Source organism: Lycium ferocissimum, chromosome 5 (assembly GCF_029784015.1).
Source record: "Lycium ferocissimum isolate CSIRO_LF1 chromosome 5, AGI_CSIRO_Lferr_CH_V1, whole genome shotgun sequence".
NCBI classification, from domain to species: Eukaryota; Viridiplantae; Streptophyta; class Magnoliopsida; order Solanales; family Solanaceae; genus Lycium; species Lycium ferocissimum.
This window is the reverse complement of record NC_081346.1, coordinates 146,595-161,091: the sequence shown is the minus strand read 5'-3', so window position 1 is coordinate 161,091 and position 14,497 is coordinate 146,595. Positions and strand designations below refer to the sequence as shown.

Here is a 14,497-nt window from a genome sequence, read left to right as displayed (position 1 = left end):
AATTAGTTTGTAGTTTAATCTTTTGTCATTAACGACAACTTCACCTTGCAAGTTCCATCAGTGCTGAAAAGACAGCATTGGAGCAGAAGGTGTAAGCAAGCTGATGCGCCATTTGGATGGAAAAAACAAGCTCTAGGAAAGTGGTGCCTTCATTTGGCAATAAAACTCCCCCAATGGTGAGTTGCTTCCTTTCTTGAATCTCTCTCTTTATTTTAATGAAAAGTTTGAGGTGTTGCCCGCATCAATCATCAGAGAATCTTCTTATGGCAAAAGCATAAATTCATGACAGCTATCTTTTTCGTCCAAAGTCGAATGTTTATATTTGATTTCTCTCTTTTTCCCCTCCATTGCTTTTTCCCTTTCAATTATTCATGTTTGATAGGCAGTAGAGACGTTTCTTATATATGATAGACCATTTAATTTCATTGAAGGAATGTGGACAGTATTTTTGTATCAGGTGAAGGGAAGGTGGAACTTTAATTACAGGAGGAGGGAGCATTTCCTTTAGATTTTTGGAATAATTTCCTCATTTCCCAGAATCAATTTTCAGAATGTGAAACTTGCTTCAATATTTGAGCTATAAAAGAATTTGTGTTGAGCATGCTCGCTTCGAAGTTGAAATTTACTTTTTCTAATAGAATAAAGTAACAGGTAGAATTACTGTGATGATTATGCAGAAACAACATCAGATAGAGAGTATTCTAAGGATGTCAAATGAATAATGAGTCCTCAAAATTTTTGGGAATTCTTGCATCTAAGTCACTTCCTTTCAGGACTGAACGTCTTCAATTTTTCTTTTCAGGTCATGAAAAAGCTTCATCCTGGAACGACTTGTGTTATTAGCAGCATTCGTTAACTACTATGCACAGCTGCCAAAATGCAGATTCCAACCCGTTGCAACATATCTCATACATATGTTGGAACACCTACAATCTCACTGTTTTTGCCTTTTTAGCAAGCTCCCTCTATAACTTTATTCCGCAAATAAATGTAATATACTATGAAGCATATTATGTCAATGTTTAGTTTAATCATGTCTCATTACTAAAAATGCCCGTGCCTTGCACGGGCACGGCCCATCTAGTATATGGATAAGGTTGAAAGTTGTCAAATCGTTTAGATACGGAGAAAGCTGTTGTTTATTAGGATCACGGTATTCACTATTTTAATATGCTAGTTGAGCTCTTTCTTAATTAATAGAGCACCCATTTATATCATAGCACCTTTTTATATTGGCTTAATACATAATTGACCTCTCCAACTTGTGTAGCCAAATTCCTTTGATGTATTTTGATTTTTCGAGCAACTATTTTGTATATCAAGTGTTGCCACATTATTTTCTTTGAGAAATAGCACCATACTTCAATTCATGCGCGATAAGTATCAACGGCTCATAAAATATCGTATTTAAATTATACCCCTATTGACAATATTAAAAGAAATCATAAGAAGTCTTCTCATTTTGCCCAACTCTAATCTTTGATCTTCCTCTTCACCACTATTACACAATCAAGATATTTCCACTATAATTGCATTCCTACCCTCCTTCGTCTATCTTGATCCTTTATTCGTTTCTTGTCATTGGTCAAACCTCGTTTTGCTATCTTGAGATAGAAGGCCTAAAAAAATATCCTAAACTTCCATTTTCGCAGCTCCTGAGATGGATACTTTAATTAAAAAGACGATTCCAATAAATAAAAAATTAGTTAAATAATCTTCAAGTTTTTTTCGCGAGGAAATGACCTCATTTGGATCAGGGCAATTAAGCTTAAGATATATGAGGCTTCCTGAGATGCTTAAAAACTCCAATCCCAATAAATTTTATTTTCAAAATGACCCATAGACAAAAGCTTTTGCTTCCTACAATGAAAAAACCATAGCGCTGCTGCTGCTGCTTCTTCCTCCTCCTCCTCCCAGCCCCTAACACTTTTGTCTGGATGTTTAATGCACAAGAAAAGCATGAAATGGACCTATATATTACAAATCCTATAAAAAGAAATAAACTATTTTCGCTATAAAAGAATGTAATTTCTCTTCAAATAGGAGGTAAGTTTCTTTGAATTTCTCTTATATGTTTTATTTATTTGTGTTTCTTTCCACTCTTGTTCACATATTAGTGAAATCTTTGTGCTAAAAATGTATTATATTTAATTGGATCCTATGTTATTTCAAGGAGAAAAACTCTTCTTGTTTGAGAATGTGCAATTTTGGATCTGCAGATTCGAGTAAATCAACTAATGGTTGATGATCAATATTCTTTTTGGTCGATTATCAACTATTCTTGATCGATTAGCAATCAATTAGCGCACATTTGAACAACTCTCTGGTTGATTATTAAAAGATCGATGATATACCTCCAATCGCATATTCATCTATTTTCTTGATGAATTATCACACAGTCTTATTTGATTACTAATTAGTGATCGTATCATCAATTTCCTTCTTCACCGATGATCAATCATTAATTGTTTCTTCATCGATTATCAATCATTAGCTGCACGATGAAAAAATATTGATTTAAGACTATCTAACACTAAAATTAATGGGTTAACAACGTGTTAACAAGTAGACCCTATATTTTTAATTAAGTAATCAATTTTAGTTAACATTACAATCCCTATATTATTAATCATGGCAGTAAAAAGTATACATTGTAATCACTGCATATTGTTAAGTCGTTAATTCCTTATCGCTAAGATGTTATTAGAATATATATTCCGTATTGTTAACATATTGTTAGATCATCAAATTTGTATTAACATTACAAGTTCTGCATTGTAAACCTATAAACTAGGATTCATGCATATTGTTAAACTACTAATTCATCTTTATCAACATATTGTTAAATTGTGGATTTCTTGCTGTGAACGTTATTATCCGACAATTATTACGCAAAACACAACAACTCTTGCATTACAAATCTAATACATTATAATGCATGCATATTGTTGAATTATTAATTTCTTGTTATAAGCATATTATTAAATCATTAATTCCGATTCGCCTCGGCATTTTCTTCTTCTTTTTGCTCCCTGATTTATATTTCCTAGTGAGATATTACAATATATGACAAACTCTGAGCAAAAGATTTAACTTTGAAACGATGATGGTACTTTTTTATCGCATAACAAAAACGATATCTAATAGACACAGCAAAATAAAATGGGAAATAACACAAAATACCCCAAAAATGTAAATATTTACCAAATCATGCCCTTTTCTAAATTAATTTCGCTTCTAACCCAATCGGCCGAAAATATTTACCCCAGTACCACTCGCCCAAAACCCTTCTTCCATGATACCATCACTGTATATTTCTACATCATGATGGTATCATAAAGGACTAAGAGAAGGACTGAAGCAATCCTCTACGACACCATCACAGTTCATGTATATAAGATGATGATATCATAGAGTTTTTTCTGAAAAAGGTGTGTCTTTTGAATAAAGGGGATATTTCGATAATATACAATCTAGCAAACAAAATTACATTTGCGTGGCCATATTTTTCCCCGCATAGCCACTTTTTTCACAATATACAACTCTATACATCCGGAGTAGACAATATATCAACCTTGTATAAAAGTGTATAATAATGTATAGAGTGTATAATAATGTATAAGAAGTGTTTATATCCAAGAAAATTCTATTGTATACAACAATATACAACATTTTTTCAGTTGTAGTGAGGGTACAAATATACAACAGGCTTTTGAAGTAAGGGTATAAATTGGGCCATTTCGGATAATTCTTTTTCCTAAATAGTCCTAGAAGGCTATTCCCTTGAATAAATGAACACGATACCATCTCAGTATATTTATATACCACATTAGTATCATAATTTTGGGGACATTTCAGATAAATAGTTTTAGGGGCATGAAAGTAAGAGGGATATGAGCGGGTAATTATTTTGTTTTCAGGGGACAACGACGTTTTTCCCCCGAATAAAATTGAAAAAAGCACCCTGTGTCAACCCAAATCACCTACTATTTACTGCGCTTAGCCATAATCCTTTTCTTTACGCAGTAGTCATGTGCAAAAAAAAATCACATTATTCCTTGTCACTCCTCTATACCACGTCATAGTACTACCACGTTATATTAACACTTATATGAAGCCTACACTAAAATTTAAGCTCAACTGGGGTAGTTATGAATTTTTTTGAATTGGTGAAATCGAAGAGGACGAGCTAAAGCGTAATGTATATCCAGCTTGTATATATAAACACACACGTGTTATCCATGAGACACTGTTTGTGACTTGTGAGATGTATTTGAAATACATGAAATGCATATGTAATATTCTTTTTCGCAGTGATGTTTCATATGTTGATTTCACATATGAATTTTAACTACAAATTAATCCAAATCACTGCCACTCTTTCTCAAATTCCATGTATTTACAATGAATTCCAATTACTAAACGAGATTGTTAGTCCAGTCTCTCGTAAATAGAATTATTAGGCTAATCGCTTGTAGACATTTTCTAATTATTAAATATTTCTGAAACTTTCCCAATAAAATTTGATAATAAAGGCATTTCATCTTTCACAATCCTGTTACACATTATTTAAAATGAAATAGGTACAATCTAGTGAATGGGTCGTTTTACTGATCTATACAATAGGGCAAATGAACGTAAAATTAGCTCAGATCGCTAATTTTCGAACCGACTACTAATAGTTAACCGTTGTTTGAAATGAACTGAGAAACATCTATTTTTTTAAGATTAAAATTATATATGAACAAAGATACCCTAATTAAAACACGGAATAAAGCTCGCACACAAACTAGAGTTTGAAGCATTGACAAGTAGAAAATGAAGTTTTAAATTTTGCAGTCTAAGCGTAAAAAATTGTTGGTGTTCAAACTTCATGAACGATTCATAGAGTTTAAACATTAATCAGTTCATATTCCATGAATCAAATTGATAAATGTTCAAACTCGAGTAAGAGTTTTCTAGAGCTTTTCAATGTTTTAACTAAGGGTATTTTTATCAAAATTTTGTTTTCGCATTAAAAAGCAGTTAAATTGAATAATATTGAAATATTGCCTACCACTTAATTAACGGTCCGAAAATGACTATTTGCCAATTCTTTCCTGGTTAACTGGACACTTAATTCCCAAAGATATGGGCCATTCTACTGGTCGGTACAGGGCCTCCGTGTACTAAAAGGCCCAACTCAAGAGCAAATAAAAATATAGAAAGATATACATATATCTTTTTTGTCCCAAGTCCCAACTTCTACAAAATTATTAAGATGTAAGATAAAATGAATGAATTGTCTGATTCATTAAGTAAAAGGTAACTGTTATGAAACAATAAACTAAAGCAAGAATATATGTAGAACAAGAGAGAAGAGAGTTCTTATTTCTTATGAGGGATGAAATACAATGAAGAGAACCGCTCTATTTATAGGAGAGAATTGACTTGGTGCCAAAGTCACAAACCCTAACAAACCCTAAAATTTCTCCTAAAGATAGACATCACAATATTATAATAATATTTATAACACTCCCCCTTGATGTCTATTTCGATAGATAATATGCCTCATTAAAACCTTACTAGAAAAAACCCAGTGGGAAAAATTCTAGTGAAGGAAAAAGAGTACATATTTCTAATAATATACATTTTGGTTGCCTCATTAAAAACCTTACAAGAAAAACCAGGGGGACAAAACCTTGTATGGAAAAAAGAGTACAACATGTATTAACTCCCACGATGAGAACTTCGGTCAAATATTTGAGTCTTCGCATTCCAATCTTGTGCACCATCTTCTCGAAAGTTGCGGTTGGTAGAGACTTGGTGAACAAATCAGCCATATTATCACTTGAACGAATCGTTGCACGTTGATATCACCGTTCTTTTGGAGCTCGTGTTTGAAGAACAACTTTGGTGAAATGTGCTTTGTCTATCTCCTTTTATGAATCCTCCTTGATTGGGCAATGCGTGCTTGCATCATCTTCATATAAGATTGTGGGTATTTTATCACATTTCAAACCACACTTTTCTCGAATGAGATGCATCATTGACCTCGGCCACACAACTTCACGGCTTGCTTAACGAATAGCTATTATCTCGGCATGATTTGATGAGGTAGCCACGATAGGCTTGCTTTGTAGATCGCGAATATGGCGGCACCCCCACAAATAAATACATAGCTTTTGAGATCTAGCTTTGTGTGGGTCGGATAAATACCACTGCGTCGGCATAACCAACAAGATCGGGACTAAATTGCTTTAGAATAAAATAAGCCCAAATCGATAGTCCTCTTTAGATACCTCGATATGTGTTTAATTACGTTCCCGGTGTCTCCTTGTAGGAGCGCAACTATATCTTGCTAACACATTAGCTTGAAAATGCTATGTCAGGCCTTGTGGTATTGGCAAGATACATTAGTGCACCAATTGCACTAAGATATGGTACTTCAGGACCAAGAATTTCCTCATTCTTTTCTTGAGGTCGGAACGGATCTTTATTCGCATCAAGTGATCGAACAACCATCGGAGTACTTAATGGATGCGCTTCATCCATAGAAAACCGTTTCAACACTTTCTCTGTATAGGCAGATTGATGGATAAAAATGCTATTTGTCAAATGTTCAATTTGCAAACCAAGGCATAATTTCGTCTTTCCAAGATCTTTCATCTCAAATTCCTTCTTTAAATAATCAATTGCCTTTTTGAGCTTTGCAGGAGTTCCAATAAGGTTTATGTCGTCAACATATACAGCAAGTACAACAAACTCCGATATTACTTTCTTTATAAAAACACATGGGCAAATTGCATCATTTGTATAGCCTTCCTTCAACAAATATTCACTAAGGCGGTTATACCACATGCGCCGGATTGCTTCAAACCATACAATGATCTTTGTAATGCGATTGAATACATTTCCCGAGACTTTGAACTACATGCTTCGCATCTTAAATCCTTCGAGGGATTTTCATGTATATTTCATTTTCAAGTGATCCATATAGATAGGTTGTAACCATCCATCAAATGCATCTCAAGTCTCTCATGGACAGCGAAACTAATGAGATAACGTAACGTTATTGCATCCATAACAGGGGAGTATGTCTCTTCATAATCAACACCAGGCCTTTGTGAAAATCCTTGTGCAACAAGGCGTGCCTTATATCTTTGTATCTCATTTTTCTTATTTTTTTTCGCACAAAAACCCATTTATAACCAACAAGTTTAATGCCATTAGGTGTTTGGACTACAGGTCGAAAAACTTCCCGTTTGGTAAGCGAGTTTAACTTTGATTGAATTGCCTCTTGCCACTTTGGCCAATCACATCTTTCTTGGCATTCTTTAACAGATTGGAGTTCAAGATCCTCACTATCTTGCATAATTCTTGTTGCAACATTATAGGCAAAGACATAATCCACATTTATTTCCAATCGATTCAAATCAGTCCCAACATTAATTGGATTAATTGATATTTCCTCATTTTCTTGAGTCTCAGGCTCATTGATTTCTTCAAGAATATCAGTATTGTTCAAATCTTGAATTTTTCTATGAGGTTCTTTTGTAGTGTCATCTTGACCATTTATTTTTCTTTTTCTAGGATTTCGATCCTTAGAACCCAATGGTCTACCACGCTTCTGGCGTGCCTTGGACTCATTTGCTATGACACTAGTAGATGGTCCTACGGGGACATCAATCCGAATTGGGACATTCTCTGCAGGGAATATGTGATTTGGTAATCCTTTTCAAATCTGTAAATGCGTCTGGCATTTGATTTGCTATTTTCTGCAAGTGAATAATCTTTTGAACCTCTTGCTCACAAATAGAAGCACGTGGATCAAGATGAGACAATGATGAATTATTCCACAAATTTCCCTTTTTATTTCATTATTCTCTCCCCCTAATTTTGGGAAAATTGTCTCATCAAATTGACAATCTGCAAATCGAGCAGTAAACAAATCTCCAGTTAATGGTTCAAGGTAGCGAATAATGGAGGGCGATTCAAACCCAACATATATTCCTAATCTTCTTTGGGGACCCATCTTGGTGCGATGTGGTGGTGCTACGGGCACGTATACGGCACGTCCAAAAATTCTTAGATGGGATATATTAGGTTCTTGACCCAAACCAATTGCAACGGAGAAAATTTATGATAGTTTGTGCATGCGAGACGAACAAGTGTTCTTTACATGCAAAATAGCGTGACCCCAAACAGTCGTGGGTAACCTCGTTTTCATGAGTAATGGTCTTGCAATCAACTACAGATGTTTAATTAATGACTCTGCAAGGCCATTTTGAGTGTGAACATGAGCTACAGGATGTTCAACTCTTATCCCGATTGATTAACAATAGTCATTAAATGTTTGGGATGAAAACTCTGCAGCATTATCAAGGCGAATAGACTTTATCGAATTATCAGGAAATTGTGCCCGTAATCGAATTATTTGTGCCAATAATTTCGCAAACGCCAGGTTGCGAGATGACAGTAAACACACATGAGACCATCTAGAAGAAGCATCTATTAGGACAATAAAATATCTAAACGACCCACTAGGGGGGTGAATTGGTCCACAAATATCCCCATGTATACGTTCCAAAAATTAAGGGGATTCAAACTCAACCTTTGTGGGTGATGGCCTAATAATTAACTTGCCTTGATAACAAGAAGGGCAAGAAAATTCATTGTTTAAAAGAATGTTCAGGTTCTTTAATGGATGCCCATTTGAATTTTCTATAATTCATCTCATCATTATAGATCCAGGGTGTCCCAATCGATCATGCCAAAGTACAAACGTATTGGAGTCCGTAAACTTCGGTTTACGACGAATGTGCCTCGGTTACACCAATTTTTGTCCAATATAAGCCGGAAGACAAGGCGAAACTTTTCTATAACAACTTTCTGGCCAGAGATATCCTTGGTGATACCAATATATTCAAGTTTTATCTCATCCATTGTTTTAATATGGTATCCATTTTGACGGATATCTTTAAAACTTAATAAATTCCTTCGGGACTTAGGAGAGAACATGGCATCGCTTATAATGAGTTTTGTTCCCTTAGGCAAAATTATAGTGGCTCTTAAGACCTTGATCAAACTAGTACTACCTGAGATGGTATTAACATTTGCCTTACCCATAAGTAAATGAGAAAAGTATTTCTTGTCTTTGAATATCGTGTGTGTAGTAGCAGAATCGATCAAACAAATGTCTTCATAATTGGATTTTAATCCAAACTTGCTTTGAGAATTATCCATATCTTAGCCTTCAAAAATTTCTTGAGACGGTAAAGTCTCGTGCTGATAATGTGTTTTGAAACAATAAACTAAAGCAAGAATCTATGTAGAACAAGAGAGAAGAGAGTTCTTATTTCTTATGAGGGATGAAATACAATGAAGAGAACCTCTCTATTTATAGGAGAGAATTGACCTGGTGCCAAAGTTACAAACCCTAACAAACCCTAAAATTCCTCCTAAACATAGACATCACAATATTATAATAATATTTATAACAGTAACCACTTTTTTTACGCGGATTGCCCTTCTTTTGGGGTGGTTTTTAATTTTTGTCCCTCAAATTGCTGGTCTTTAATTTTTTGCCTTCGCTTAAAAAGATAGTCGAAAATACTCTGAGGTTCTGGATTCGAACCACCACTCAGTAAGAAAAAAATAAAAAATTGCAAAGTAAGGCTTTGCAAAAAGTTTGTCTTAAGGCATAACTAAAAGTCTTTGCGACAAACTTTTCCTCAAGACATAACTAAAAGTTTGCCTTATAAGGCAAAGTCTGCTGTCTCCGGCAAACTTTTAGTTATGCCTTAAGGCAAAGTCTACCGCATAAGGCAGACTTTTTGCAAAGCCTTGCCTTGCGATTTTTTATTTTTAATTTTATGACTAAGCCGGAGTTCGAATCCAGAACCTCGGGATATTTTAGGCAAAGGACAAAAATTAAAGACCAACATTTTGAGGGGCAAAAATTAAAGACCACCCCCAACGAAGGGCAATTGTGCAAATTGCCCAAAGGTAACTACTAACTAGTAAGATAAAATTAATTTAGTTTATATCGTCCAAACGACGATTCATGTAGTTAATTATTGGGAACTAGGAGCCTGTTTGGATGGGCTTAAAAAAAGCAGCTTATAAGCCCAAAAAAACTAACTTATTTTTTTTGGGCTTATAAGTTGTATCCAGCTTATAAGCAAGCTGCTTTAGATAAGCTAATCCAAACGGGCCCAATTAATTTTTTGGGCTTATTTTAAGCACAAAATGGCTTTAAACTGACCCGTCAAACACTCAAAAAAATTGAAAACAGCTTATAAGCCAATCCAAACGGGCTCTAGGAAGTATCTTCACAGCCAATCATTTTCAAATTTAAATGTCAATCCTTAAAAATCAAGGTATTTACTTTCATAAAGTTAAAAAAATAAAAAAATAAAATTAGTATGCTAACATAATACAAAGAGACATTTGGACACCTTTTTTTAATATACTATTTCCCTGGCACACTATTTGTTAATATAGAATCAGTGATGGGACAGTAGGAGTTATTTGGATTGATGCTGAATCTTGGGAAATAAAAGCAATAGCACCAATGGGAAATTAAAGGCAATATTTCCAGCTTTTGATTGGATATAAAAATATGGCATTTGGTAAGATATGTAAAATGATATGATATGAAGATTGTGCTTTCGTGCTAGAGTTATAGGTAGAATTTAACTATATTTTATGAGTATTAATCGAGACAGGTGATATAAAGTCAGAATTACTAAATAAAATTATCTACGTACACTTTTTTTTTTTCCCGCTTAAACGATGCAGTAGATTAAAATAAACTAAGTTACAACGTCATACCGGAGGGATTGCTCCAGATATCGCAGTATCCGAGCAACCATTATTAAAAGCAAGTAAACTAGAGGAAGCACACAACTGATAGAAGTCATTTCCCCCTCATTTTATTAAAAAGAAATTTCTGATTGAATGCCTGCTATTACTAATGATACTATGCACAAGAGGTATTGTTGTGTGTACACATGCAAGTCTACAAGTGAAAAAGAAGAAAAACGTAGTAGGCGTTTGGACATGCGGTTTGAAATCATAAGATGAAACCAGCGTTTGGACATGCATTTCATCTCATGATTTCAAATCATGGTTTCAAAAAATTTAAATATAAAACTTGACCCGTAAGTTTATATTTTGTAAAAAAAGACCCATAAGTTGGTAAATATTTTAACAATTATTTAAATATGCATGCTCAACGCGAAGAGATTGTTCGTACCATGTGGGAGGATTATATTAAAGAGTAGTTACATTACTATTCATGTTAAATTTTCATTTTTATTGAACTAAAGTTTGATCAATTGATGTTGTATTTTTTAGAAAGGCTTTCTAGTAGCGTATTTGAAAGGCTTTGCAGGATTACTCTCTTACTCTCTCTTCTCTCTCCTCTCTCTTCCCACAACGGTAACATCTAACATCTGACCTGACCTGTGATTTTTCCGGCCAGCGACCACCGGAGGTCGCACCAGGTAAGTTTGGCAGCACCTCTCTCTCTCTCTCTCTCTATCTATCTGTCTCTCCTTTTCTCCCTCTCCTTTTCTCCCACGGCTCAGTTTCCCTCTCTCTTCTTTCTCTCTTCCTCTCCTCTCCTCCTTCTACTGCATTCCTCAACCACCGCACACCCGTACCACCACTGTAGGGTTTGTGTGGTATCTTTCTTCCCTCAAGCCTTCTCTTTTGTTTTCCCTTTTTTTTGGTTTTCTTGTGGTCCCGCATTACAGGTAGAAACTGAGCGGCAGATAGTCGCCGATGAACAGTACTTTTAGGTGAACAGTAACTCCGGCACGGGCGACCAGTGACAGTGTCTCGGCAGCGAAAGCACTACTTAGCAAATATTTCAGGTTCTGTCCAGCCTGGAGTTAGTACCTCCGGCTATAGTTAGTTAATTTTTTCGGTGTTTTGTCGTTTTAACGAAGTTATTCCTGTACTTCTACTCCCTGACCCTGTAGTTCTATTTTATGCTTGTATAGTGTTGGTGCCATCTTAGATCGACCTTATTACAGTGGCTGCGGTGGATGATGGTAGAGTAAGGTCATGTCCTCAGATGGGAGGAGGGGTGGGAGGTAGGAAGAGGGTTAAGGGCGGAAAGAGAGCAGCTAGGCTGAGAATTGGGTCCTGCAACATTGGCACCCTGACGGGAAGTCTATAGAGTTAGCGAAGATTCTTGAGAAGAGGAAAATCAACATAACATGTGTTCAGGAGTCTAGATGGGTGGGAGATAGGGCTCAGGATGTAGATGGGTTTAAATTGTGATTCTCAGGAGGCCCGAAGGGTAAGAACGAAGTTGGCATTCTGGTTGACAGAGAGCTCCGTGATCTGGTGGTAGGGGTGAAGAGGGTGAGTGATAGGCTGATGACTATTAAGATAGTAGTTGGAGGGCATACTTTAAACGTGGTTAGTGCTTACACTCCGCAGGAGGGCCAGGATGAGGAGATCAAAAGGCGATTCTAGGAGGATTTGGATGAGGTTGTGCAGGGTTTTCCGCACTCAGAGAAGCTTTGTCTTAGTAGCGATTTCAATGGCCACATCGGGACATCGGCTAGGGGATACGATGATGTGCATGGAGGCTTCGGGTTTGGGGATAGGATGAGGGAGGTACGGCGCTATTGGATTTCACGAGAGCTTTCAATTTGGTGATAGCGAACTCTAGTTTTTAGAAGAGGGAAGAGCACTTGGTCACCTTTCGGAGTACGAGGGCCAAGACACAAATTGATTACCTACTCTCCGGAAAGTGCGATAGACGTTTATGCACGGACTGCAAGGTTATCCCGAGCAAGAACCTCACGACCCAACATAGGCTCTTGGTTATGGACCTAGAGATAAAAAGGAAGAGGAGAAAGAGGGTTGTATCGGGTCAGCCGAAGATTAGATGGGACGCTTTGAACAAGGACAATGCCCAAGAGCTGGGGGAGCGGTTGAGGGCGTTGGGAGCCTGGAGGAGTAACGGGGATGCAAGTAGTATATGGACTCCGACGGCTGCTAACATCAGGGAAGCGGCAAGAGAGGTGCTAGGGGTCTCAAAGGGTTACTCTAGCAGACACAAAGGGGACTGGTGGTGGAACGAAAAGGTACAAGGTAAAGTGAAAGCTAAGAAAGCAGCGTATCTAAAGCTAGCAGAGAGCACAGACGAGGAAGAGAAGATGACTAACAGGGAGCTGTATACGAAGGAGAGGAAGGAGGCGAAGTTTGCGGTTACAGCGGCTAAGGCGGCTGCTTTTGGATGCTTGTATGAAGATTTGGGGGAAAAGGGTGGGGACAAGAAGTTGTACAGGCTAGCCAGAGTGAGGGAAAGGAAGGCTCGGGACTTGGATCAAGTGAAGTGTATCAAAACCGAGGGAGGGGAAGTTTTGGTGGAGGATGTCCTTATTAGACAAAGATTGCAGTCCTACTTTCATAAACTCCTGAACGAAGAGGGGGACCGGAACATCGTTTTAGGCGAATTGGAGCTTTCTGAGAGCCGTCGCGATTTTGGATACTGCAGGCAGGTCAAAGTTGAATAGGTTGAGGGGGTTATGCAGAAGATCGGCAGAGGGAGAGCGACCGGGCCAGATGAAATACCGGTAGAAGTTTAGAAGAATGCGGGTAGGAGAGGCTTGGAGTGGCTTACGCGGTTGTTGAATGTCATTTTTAGGACGGCAGAGATGCCTGAAGAGTGGAGATGGAGCACCATGATCCCGTTGTATAAAAACTAGGGGGATATTCAGAACTGCAATAAACTATAGGGGTATCGAAATTTGTTGAGCCATACGATGAAAGTTTGGGAGAGAGTGGTGGAAGCGAGGATGAGGAAGTTAGTTTCTATTTCGGAGAACCAGTTCGGATTCATGCCGGGGCGTTTGACTACAGAAGCCATTCACCTTGTGAGGAGGTTGGTGGAGCAGTATAGGGATAAGAAGATTGACTTGCACATGGTGTTTGTCGACCTTGAGAAGGCTTAGGACAAAGTCCCAAGAGAGGTGCTGTAGAGATATCTGGAAGCTAGAGGTGTTCCGGTAGCATACATTAGAGCGATTAAGGACATGTATGATGGAGCTAAGACCCGGGTGAGGACGGTTGGAGGTGACTCGGAGCATTTTCTAGTCACGATGGGCCTGCACCAGGGGTCCGCGCTTAGCCCGTTTCTATTTGTTGTGGCAATGGACGCTCTGACAAGCCACATTTAAGGAGAGGTACCGTTCTGCATGTTGTTTGCAAATGACATTGTGCTTATTGACAAGTCGCGGAGCGGTGTTAACGCGAGACTGGAGGTGTGGCGACGGACTGCAGGTCGAAGGGTTTCAAGTTGAGCGAGGACTAAGACGAGTACTTAGAGTGCAAGTTCGATGATGGGAGTCAAGTAGAGGACGAGGACGTCTTCTTTGGATACTCGGGTCATCCCGAAGAAAGAAAGTTTCAAGTACCAAGGGTCGATCGTCAAGGACGGCGAGATTGACGACGATGTCACACGTATTGAAGGCGGGATGGATGAAATGGAAGC

General features: G+C 37.4%; 1 long non-coding RNA gene across 1 annotated transcript; it reads left to right on the top strand.

Moving 5' to 3' along the window:
• The first annotated feature begins 6 nt into the window (after positions 1 to 6).
• Positions 7 to 1,032, top strand: LOC132058051 (uncharacterized). Its single transcript, XR_009415172.1, has 2 exons — positions 7 to 176; positions 803 to 1,032. It is a non-coding gene; the product is annotated as an uncharacterized LOC132058051 (long non-coding RNA).
• Positions 1,033 to 14,497: the final 13,465 nt, after the last annotated feature.